We start from the raw sequence: 10,667 nt of genomic DNA, 5'->3' as shown, positions 1-10,667 counted from the left end.
AGGGGCGGGGCGGGGCCTAGGGGGCGGGACTTGAGGCGAGGCCCGGCCGGGAGAGGCGGGGCTTCGAAGGAACGGTGCCTTCGAGCGGCGAGAAGGAGCTCGGTAGGGACCTGACCGGGACGGGCGGATGTGGCGGGGGCGGGGCTTAGAAGAACGCGCGAGCCTTGAGAGGCGGGGCTGAGGAGGAGGGCCGGGGCGGGCTTAGGGGGCGGGGATAGGGAGCAAGGCCTGGCCGCGAGGGGCGGGGCTTGGGGGCGAGGCCTGGGTGTGAGGGGCGGGGCTTCGAAGAAATGGTGCCTTGAGAGGCGAGAAGGAGCTTGGTAGGGGCCTGGCCAGGACGGGTGGATGTGGCGGGGGCGGGGCTTAGAAGTAAGCGCGAGCCTTGAGAGGCGGGGCTGAGGAGGAGGGCCGGGGCTAAAGTGGGCGGGGCGGCCGCGCGGCACCTGGAGCGCGGCGCCCCCTCCCTGCGCCGGGCGCCTCCCCCAACCACAAAGGAAGCGTAGAGCTTCGGCGTCCTTGGCCTTGGTGGGAGAATTCCATCTTCCCCCCGCCCTGCGGTGGGCTCCGCCTGCTCGGAGCCAGTGAGCCACCTGGGTTCTCGGGGCGTCGAATGACCTCTTGTCTTTGTAAATACAGAGTCAAGGCTGGGACGGGGAGTCGTAGCTTGGAGCCAGTATCAACAACAGCTGAAGGATCTCAATCCATAAAGCCCCACCTGGCGCCCCCAAACCAAACACTTGAGAACAATCACATCGGCTGCGCTAGGTTGTCCAGGTTTTCTCTGACTGTTAAATCCCCAGCCCTTCCTGAAGGTTAGCCATTCTCGTTGCTGGAAGTACTAAACCCTCCAAGTCTGACTTTCTGCATCTAATTAGACACCGTGCGTCGCGCTTTCGCACTATCGCCACTAATGCTCCCATTCTCTATCACAGCAACAATGAAATTTGTCTTCTAAACAATTGCATCCGAGCAAGAGCACGTGAAACGTTTAGCGGTGTCTGGCATGCATTAGGAGGGCAGCAAAGGGGTCGCTATTTACTCCTGGCCGGCAGTGAGAACCGAGTGGTTTTGCCCAAGATACAGGAAGTAGTGGCGCCAGTTCTCAAGCTAAGGTTTTTTAGATTCAGAATCCCAGTGCCTGTCCATTCTCATCTGCTTCGTCCATTCTCATCTGCTTCGTCCATTCTCATCTGCGGCGGTGATTGTCCCCTCCCTCAGCATCCACCTGTACTCCGCCTTCCTTAACCCTTGGCCGTCACACCTCCACTTTCCTTCCCCCATTTGTTTGAGCCGATGTCTTCAGACTCAAAGCGCACCTTGGTCCTCCACAGTTCTGTCCGAGCCTCAGAGATTTTAAGCCCTTCCTAACCTTATTTGTGTCTCTCTTACTGGGGCCAAGACTGGCTATAGAAGAGACTTATTAGACCCTAAAAATTCCTAAATGGACAAGCCCCAGGTCCCCTGGAGATGTCCCAGTGTGCTCTGCAGAGGCAGGATCATCCCTGGTTCCTGCATAGCAAAGTTTTGTGAGAAGAGCCTCCCAGGACATTGACCTGTTTGTTCTCGGCCTGCTTTATTGAAGCATGTGGCCCACTCTGACCACTAGATCGAGCACTTTCCCTGAGGCCCTGGAGTCTGCAGCTGGAGGAAGATATTGATGGCAGATATATAGTGCTGCAATCCATGGGGTCACGAAGAGTCGAACATGACTGAGCGACTGAACTGACTGATTGGTGGCAGATTTCCTATAGAACATTAGTACCAAAGGTGAGGGATGCATGCCTTTGCCAACCTTTCCTCAGTTCAGTTCAGTTCAGTCGCTCAGTCGTGTCTGACTCTTTGCGACCCCATGAATCGCAGCATGCCAGGCCTCCCTGTCCATCACCATCTCCCAGAGTTCACTCAGACTCACGTCCATCGAGTCGGTGATGCCATCCAGCCGTCTCATCCTCTGTCGTCCCCTTCTCCTCCTGCCCCCAATCCCTCCCAGCATCAAAGTCCTTTCCAATGAGTCAACTCTTCGCATGAGGTGGCCAAAGTACTGGAGTTTCAGCTTTAGCATCATTCCTTCCCAAGAACACCCAGGGCTGATCTCCTTCAGAATGAACTGGTTGGATCTCCTTGCAGTCCAAGGGACTCTCAAGAGTCTTAACTACCAATCTCCTGGAGCAGTAAAGACATTCAAGTTCCTTTAAGGTCCATCAGAGAATATGGGTGCTAGAGAAGACCTGCAAATCTTCCTCTCAGTAAAGGGTTGGGGGCACAGAACACTGAGAAAGTGGCCCAACATCACTTACTAATCTGTGAATTCACTAGTTTCTAAAATCACCTGTGTCAGGCTCCTGGGGAAGTTTCTCTCTTGCCTATGATGTTTGTTACAGGGCTTCTTGAGCTGCAGGAAGGGCTCAGTAGACAAGTAGGGACCCCTTGAGCCCTAAGTCGGGCCCAACTACCCCCTGAATGGGCATTGGTGTTTTTTGTTTTTGGCTGTGCCAGGTCTTAGTTGTTGCACATGGGATTTTCAATCTTCACTGTGGCATGTGGGATCTAGTTTCCTGATCAGGGACTGAACCCATGCCCACTGCATTGGGAACTTGGAGCATTAGCCACCAGACCACCATGGAAGTCCTGTGGGCATTGGTCTTTGTCTAACCAGCTGAAGGATGCTTGGGAAGCCAGAGTGCTCCATTTTACCTGAGAGCTTGGACCTCTCTGAGCCTCCATTTCTTATGGTAACACTATCTTGTAGGCACTCCTGAGAGTCAGCATAAAGTCACCTCCCAGAAAGATCTTTCCTGCCCACCTCCAGCGCCTCACTCTCACAGCTTCTCATCCTTTGCCTTTGTGCAGACACCTGAAACCATTGTCTATTAGCATCTTTCCCATTTACTGAACTTAAAAGTGCATGAATTCATGTTTTCCATTCTGCTGATAAAAAGAAAGTATTTTTTTGGACCTGTGGTCTCTGAATGAACTGTATCTGGAGGTCACCAGTTTTTAAATTTGAAAAGATTGCTCAGCAAAGTCAGTGACTTCACAGTAGGGTTCGGGTGGGATACGTGGCCAGGCTGACTACCCGAGGGTCAGTTCCCAGGCACTCCTAGAGTGGATTTCTCATTCATGGGGGAGGCAGGGAAGATGGGGTTTCTGCTGTCTGATGAGTCCAGGTTAGTCAGAGTTACAGATACATAACAGAGCTAAAAATCCTAAAAATGTATATTTACCCTCCCTGTCCAGAGGGTAGAGCTGAGGCCCTGAGAGGGCGCATGGGTAAGTGAGGCGTATGAGGACGGAAACATAACTGCAGTCTCCAAGGCCCAGCACTGCCCATGTTACCCCATGCTCCCGCCCTGTGTCTACAAGTTTTTCCAGCCTGGAGTCACTCCTGAGGAACCAGCCCTGTGGATCATCTTCTCCATCACTTGGGATTGCCAAAACAAACCTCACTCATTGCAAATAATCAAAAGAAACACAGTTGCTTTTGATGATTCACCAATGAGACCATGTCTCGTTTACTTTAACGAGCCTAAGTAAATTACTAATTCGTCTCAGACACCGGATTGAAGACGACAGTGGTCTCAGAGCATTTGGGATCAGCCGTGACATGGCAGCTCTTTTTTGAAGATCCTCATTCATGCCATTAGTCTCCTTGACCGATTCAGTTATAACCAACAGTTGTTTTCCTGAAATGTAACATGAGTTGCTCTCATCCAGTCATTCGTTCGGGGTCTATTATATTGAGCATCTACACCGTGACTGCCTCCTCTCAGGCCCAGCCCACCGACTCAGTCTACCTGGCAAACTATCTTCAACTCCAGCCATGTGTCTCCCCTCCCAGGACCCTTGGCACCCCCTCCCACAGGGCTGTAGACACCATTTTCCAGATGGCAATAGGGCTGTGGGCCCCGGCCCATCACACCCTTGACATCCCATCGTTGGGTGGTCTTTTTGCTGGCTCTCCCACTGGACTGTGAACTTCATGAGGGCAGCAGGCACATTTGCATGCTTGTGCCTCTTTGTGTCCCATGCTTGTTACAGCACAGAACAAACGTGTTATCCTCATCCAAACAATGCTTGTCGGTGGGGGGTTGGGGGGTGAGGGGTAGGGGGTGGTGGGGATAAGTCTGAAGGTATCTCATTTTGGAAACCAAAGCTCCTGTGTTCAGGTTCCATCTGTGGCCCATCTTGCCTTCCACACACTGAGGTTGGCCTGGGGCTCACAGCTAGACCTTCTCTTTGACTCCATCTCTCAGGCTTCTCAGCTCAGAAAGCACCTCTCCTGAAGATGATGTTTCACTCATTTTGAAGGCTCAGGACGGGATGACTCTTGGGAAGAAGGGCGTTCGGTGGTCATCCTAGGGACGATTCCAGCTTCCTGCTTGGGTAACTCAAAAACCTGGGCCAGGGACTTCTGAGTGGTCCAGTGGTTAAGAATTTGCCTTCCAATGCAGAGGGTGCGGGTTCGATCCCTGGTCAGGGACCTAAGATCCCACATGGCTCACGGCCAGAAAGTCAAAACATAAAACAGAAGCAATGTTGTAACAGGTTCAATAAAGACTTTAAAGATGGTCCATATTTAAAAAGTCTTTAAAAACTCCTGGCCCCACACCGTAGCAGTGCACGAATGGGCCGGGCGGGTGGCCGAATTTTCCAAGAAGTAACTTCACCAAGATGTCCAGTGATCGGCAGAGGTCCGATGATGAGAGCCTCAGCACCAGCAGTGGTAGTTCAGATGCAGACCAGCGAGACCCAGCTGCTCCAGAGCCTGAAGAACAAGAAGAAAGAAAACCTTCTGCCACCCAGCAGAAGAAAAACACCAAACTCTCTAGCAAAACCACTGCTAAATTATCCACTAGTGCTAAAAGAACTCAGAAGGAGCTAGCTGAAATAACCTTTGATCCTCCTCCTAACTGCAGTGCTGGGCCTAAAGGAGATAACATTTATGAATGGAGATCAACTATACTTGGTCCACCAGGTTCTGTATATGAAGGTGGTGTGTTTTTTCTGGATATCACATTTTCATCAGATTATCCATTTAAGCCACCAAAGGTTACTTTCCGCACCAGAATCTGTCACTGCAACGTCAATAGTCAGGGAGTCATCTGCCTGGACATCCTTAAAGACAACTGGAGTCCTGCTTTGACTATTTCAAAGGTTTTGCTGTCAATCTGTTCTCTTTTGACAGACTGCAACCCTGTGGATCCTCTGGTTGGAAGCATAGCCACTCAGTATTTGACCAACAGAGCAGAACATGACAGGATAGCCAGACAGTGGACCAGGCGACACGCCACATAATTCACATAATTTGTATGCAGTGTGAAGGAGCAGAAGGCATCTTCCCACTGTGCTGCAGATCTTTATAGCCTTTACAATACGGACTTCTGTGTATATGTTATACTGATTCTACTCTCTGCTTTTATCCTTTGGAGACTGGGAGACTCCCCCAAAAAGGTAAATGCTATCAAGAGCAGAACTTTGTAGCTGTAGATTAGTTCTGTTTAAAACGCCTACTTGCAAGTCTTGCTTCTTTGGGATATCAAAATGTATTTTGTGATGTACTCAGGATACTGGTCCTGAAGTCTACCAAATATTATAGTGCATTTTAGCCTAATTCATTATCTGTATGAAGTTATAAAAGTAGTCGTAGATGATTAGGAATTATGTCTTTTATATTAAACCCAGATCTATTTCTGAGTATGTGGTTCATGCTCTTGTGAAAAATGTTTTACGTTTTACCTTTTGTCAGTTTGTAACGAGAGGATTTCCTTTTACCCTTTGTAGCTCAGAGAGCACCTGATGTATCATCTCAAACACAATAAACATGCTCCTGAAGGCATCAAAAAATAAAATAAAAACTCCTGGACCAGTGGTAAAGAACCTGCCGGCCAGTGCAGGAGACGTAAGAGATGAGGGTTCCATCCCTGGGTCAGGAAGATCCCCTGAAGGAAAGGCAACCTACTCCAGCATTCTTGCCTGGAAAATCCCATGGACAGAGGAGCCTGGCGGGCTACAGTTCACAGGGTCACAAAGAGTCAGACACGACCGAAGCAACTTATCCCACAATCAAGCGGAAGCTTGAGCAGACGTGTGCGTGTTGGGGGGCTGAAGGGGATCTTGGGTACTCATCCAGCAGAGGGCAACTTCTTAATGCCTGTTTCCACTGGGAGAGGAGCATCCAGGACCAAAGCTGGAGCAGGCATGCCTTTCTGAAGGAGCCTGGAGCCAAGTCCTGCCATCCCAGGCTACCCGAGTGTTCCCGTTTAACAGGATTTTAATTCTCCCACTCCTTTCTTTTTTCTTTTAAAGTCTTTATTGAATTTGTTACAATATTGCTTCTGTTTTTTGGCAGCAAGGCTTGTGGGAATCTTGGCTCCCTAGCCAGGGATCAAACCCACATCTCTGCTGCTGGAAGGTAAAATCTTAACCATTGGACCACTAGGCAAGTCGCCCCGCTTCATTAATTTAAGAAGACTAAGCCAGGTGCAGACCAGCCTAGCCTGCAGTCCTGGAGAGAGTGCTCATCTCTGGGGAGCCTATGCCTTTTCCCAGGAGCCTCTAGACCTTTGGGAAAAGATGCCCCACCCTGCTCCTGCCTAGGAAAGCCCAACCTCCACAGCCATCCCAGTCTAGCCATCAGGTCCCAGTGTAGGGCAGCTGTTCATGTAACCTGGAAAAGGGACTTCCTGGTTACTGCTCCCAGTTGGCTGTTTCACATCTGCCTTGGACATCCTGACAGCCAACCCTCTGTGGGGAACACATTTCTACAAAGCTGGCAGGTCTGGGCCTCAGAATCCATGAGTAGACACTCTAGGGGGCTCAGGAAGTTTAAAGACTGCCATTCCCCTACACACAACGCTCTACCATGCTGAGCAGCCAGAGGTGATGTGTCTAAAGAAGGAAGGATAGAGAAGTTATCAGGAAAGTCAGGATGATTTTGCACAGGAACAATCTGAGAACAAAAAAATCACTCCTGGGGATTAAAAAAATTCTCTCAAAATTTTAAAAAATCAATTAGAGGTAGCAAAAACCCAGAGGGGTTTCCCAGGTAGCACAGTGGTAAAGAATCTGCCAGTCAATGCAGGAGACTCTAGGGACTTGAGTTTAATCCCTGGGTCAGGAAGGTCCTCTGGAAAAGGAAATGGCAACCTACTCCAGCATTCTTGCTTGGAGAATCCCGTGGACAGAGGAGCCTGGCGGTTTACAGTCCACGAGGCAAGAGTCAGACAGGACTGAGCTACTGAGCAACAACAAGAACAAACAGAAAAGACACTGATCTAGAACTCGGTTGGCACACTTTTCTGCAAGGGCCAGAGAGTAAATATTTTTGGCTTTTTTGCAGACCATTTGGTTTTTGTCATAGCTATTTCTCTCGGCCATCACAGCCTGAAGGCAGCCATCAAGAATCCCTGGCCCAATGGATGTGACTGTGTTCCAATAAAACTGAAACTGATTGGTGTCATTTTTGGGGGGCTCCAAAGAGCTTGGTACTGTTAGGTGAGTAGAACAGGGAAAAGGAGTCCCAAACGGCGGCGGCTACAGACAGGGAAGGGAAAAGCCTGCGAAAATGAAACAAAAGAAGGTCCGAGGACCAGAGTGAGGACCTCAGGGAAAACAAACAACACTCCTGGCTGGCCCAATTTATACAGAACAGGCCCAGCGAGAGATACACATATAAATAGAGGAGCCGGAGCCAGCTCTCTCTCTCTCCCGCAGGCTGTGGCGCTCTTCTCCTCGTGTCTTTAGATCGACCTACCCTCATGCCTCAAAGATGGATTTTCCTGCTATCTTCTAAATAAAATAGAGCTGTAACACTGAGCTGTAACACTGATTTGTCTAAGAGCTATAACACGGTCCATTTGAGACCTGAGAGCTATAACACGGTCTATCCAAGACCTGAGAGCTGTGACTCGCCGAGGGGGCTTTCATGTCCGTCGCTCCAAATCTTTGTTGTGACGAGACAAAGAATCGAGGCACATACACCCGTGTGACAGTACCATAGTCCTTTATGTCTCAGTGAAGAAACAAATTCAGGGAAAGCAAAGTAATAGATAAGAAGTGATTTATTAGAATAGGATGCTTGTGAGGCTTACAAGTGTGGGTGAGGGAGGGGGATTGCACCCTGAGAACTTTAGTGAGAAATGGAGTATTCCTGCCATATCAGTAAACAAAGATATTGGTGAAAATGTGATTCACTTAATTGTGTCCTACTCTTTGTGACCCCATGGACTGGAGCCCACCAGGCTCCTCTGTCCAAGGGATTCTCCAGGCAAGAATACTGGGGTGGGTAGCCGTTTCCTTCTCCAGGGGATCCTCCCAACCCAGGGATTGAACATGGGTCTCCTGCATTGCAGGCAGATTCTTTGCCATCTGAACCACCATTTCTTCCAAGGATGTCAGAGTAATCAGCAAGTTTGACCCTCCAAAGGTGAATTTCTGGGGCCTGAGGGCACCCAGGAAGGAGAACAATACCTGTAATCTTGCAGCCTCTGGGCTACAGCCACTCCCTAAAGTGAGCACTGAGGAACTCAGGATGTGAAAAAACACAGGATAATGGCTGCAGATAGCTAAGATACATATGAAAGGAATGATTTCAGTGAGCCCACCCAAACTCTTGCAACTTCCCATACATAGAAAAATGCTAAATTTCTTAACTTAGGATTTTTGTGGCTCAGTTGCTGAGTCATGTCTGACTCTTCAACCCCATGGGCTGCAGCAGGCCAGGTTTCTCTGTCCTACACTATGTCCCAGAGTATGCTCAAACTGATATCCATTGAGTGAGTGATGCCATCCTTCTTGCATGCTAAGTTGCTTACTCAGGTCCAACTCTTTGTGGCCCCAAGGGCTGTAGCCTGCCAGGCTCCTCTGTCCGTGGGATTCTCCAGGCAAGAATATGGGAGTGGGTTGCCAATTCCTTCTCCAGGCTATCTTCCCAAACCAGGGATTGAACCAGCATCTCTTAGGTCTCCTGCATTGGAAGGCAGGTTCTTTACCACGAGCGCTACCTGGGAAGCCCTGCTATCCATTTGGTTTGCTTTGATTCACAAAATTACTTTTGAGGTTCAGACTACCTTCCCTTTGTTGCAAAACATCTATATAACCTGGCTCCTCCCCTTGCCTCCTCAGAGCAATTCTCTTGGGGTTACTTGAGATGCTGTCTTCCGGTCTTGAAGTCCCACCAAATAAAACTGTCAACTTTTAGGTTGTGAATTTTTTTTTTTTAGTCGACACTGGGCTACAGTTTTATAATCAAAGGAAAAGTAGGGAGGGGGAGAATGTCTTTGTCTCTCTTGAGTAGGGGTCATGCTTCTGTCATCAGCTCCTCCCCCAGGGTGGGCAAGGGAGTTTTCCTGTCCCTACGTGGTCAGAGCATGTCCTAGTGGTCATTGACTTACTGAGCTCCCTGGGCAGGATGCAGAACTCATTCCACCATTGTTTTATTGTTTGGGGGCACATCTCATGTTTCTGTTACATGGTTTTGTTGCTAAGCAAGCCAGCTTGGTTTTGTGGTTAAGCAAACCTGCTTTCTTGAGTGATCATTATCTTACAGGAACTTCCTTTTTTTTTTTTTTTTTTCCTATTTACAACCTCCTAGCGGGATTAACTGTTTATGCACCTACTTTATCCCTTTACTCTGTCCCTATCAACATTTTACAAAAAACAGGTGGCAGGCAGGAGTGGCAGGAGGGATTGGGCCTGAAACCCAAGGACCTAAAAGACCAGATGAAAAAATTACTTGGAGAAGCAGAATAAAAAATAGTAAGAAATAGAAATGATCATCGACAAGATAAAACACAAAAATGATGGATTCAAGAGATCTAAATTCTGAAAAAATAGGAGTTCCAAATGGGATGGAAGGAGGAGAAGCCATAATTGAGGACAAAATTGAGTTTTTAAGTTAAAAGAGCTAGTCAGAAGACTGGAGACTTTCCCCTAAGATCAAACAAGGCCAAGTTATTGACTTTCACTGCTGCTTTTCAAGATTGTACTGGAGGTAATTAAGCAAGAAATAAAAGGCATTCAATTGGAAAGAAAGAACTAAAACGATCTCTATTTGCAGATGACATAATCCCATGTTTAGGAAATCCTAAGTAATCCACTGGAAAACTGTTAAAACTAATACATGAGCTCACTACAGTTCCAGGATGTTGTTGTTTAGTCGCTAAGTCATGTCTCACTCTTTTGTGACCCCCTGGACTGAAGCCCACCAGGATCCCCTGTCCATGGGATTTCCCAGGCAAGAATACGGGAGTGGGCTGCCATTGCCCTCTCTGGGGATCTTCCTGACCTTGGGATGGATTCGGATCTCCTGCATTGGCGGGCAGATTCTTTACCACTGAGCCATTAGCGAAGCTCCCGGTTACAGGATACAAGTGCAGTATTCAAAACATCGATTGTATTTCTATAAACTTGCTATGAACAATGTGAAAATGAAATTAAGAAAAGTTCTTTTTACAATAACATAAAAAAGAATAAAATACGACTTAGGAATGAATTTGACAAAAGAAGTGTTAGGACATACACTGAAAACTGAAAATATCACTGGAAGAAATTGAAAAAGACTCAAATAAATGGGAAAACACCGATTCACAGGCCAGAAGACTTGATATTGCGACAGAGGCAAGAGTCTGCAGACTGATTGCAAAGTTGATGCAATCCCTGTCAAAATC

General features: G+C 48.3%; 1 pseudogene; it reads left to right on the top strand.

Annotated features, from left to right (window-relative positions):
* Positions 1–4,671: 4,671 nt before the first annotated feature.
* Positions 4,672–5,295, top strand: LOC138095221 (ubiquitin-conjugating enzyme E2 E3 pseudogene; annotated as a pseudogene).
* The last annotated feature ends 5,372 nt before the right edge of the window (positions 5,296–10,667 follow it).

This window comes from Capricornis sumatraensis, chromosome 19 (genome assembly GCF_032405125.1).
Source record: "Capricornis sumatraensis isolate serow.1 chromosome 19, serow.2, whole genome shotgun sequence".
NCBI classification, from domain to species: domain Eukaryota; kingdom Metazoa; phylum Chordata; class Mammalia; order Artiodactyla; family Bovidae; genus Capricornis; species Capricornis sumatraensis.
The sequence above is the reverse complement of the archived record's forward strand: the minus strand, read 5'-3'. Positions and strand labels throughout refer to the sequence as shown.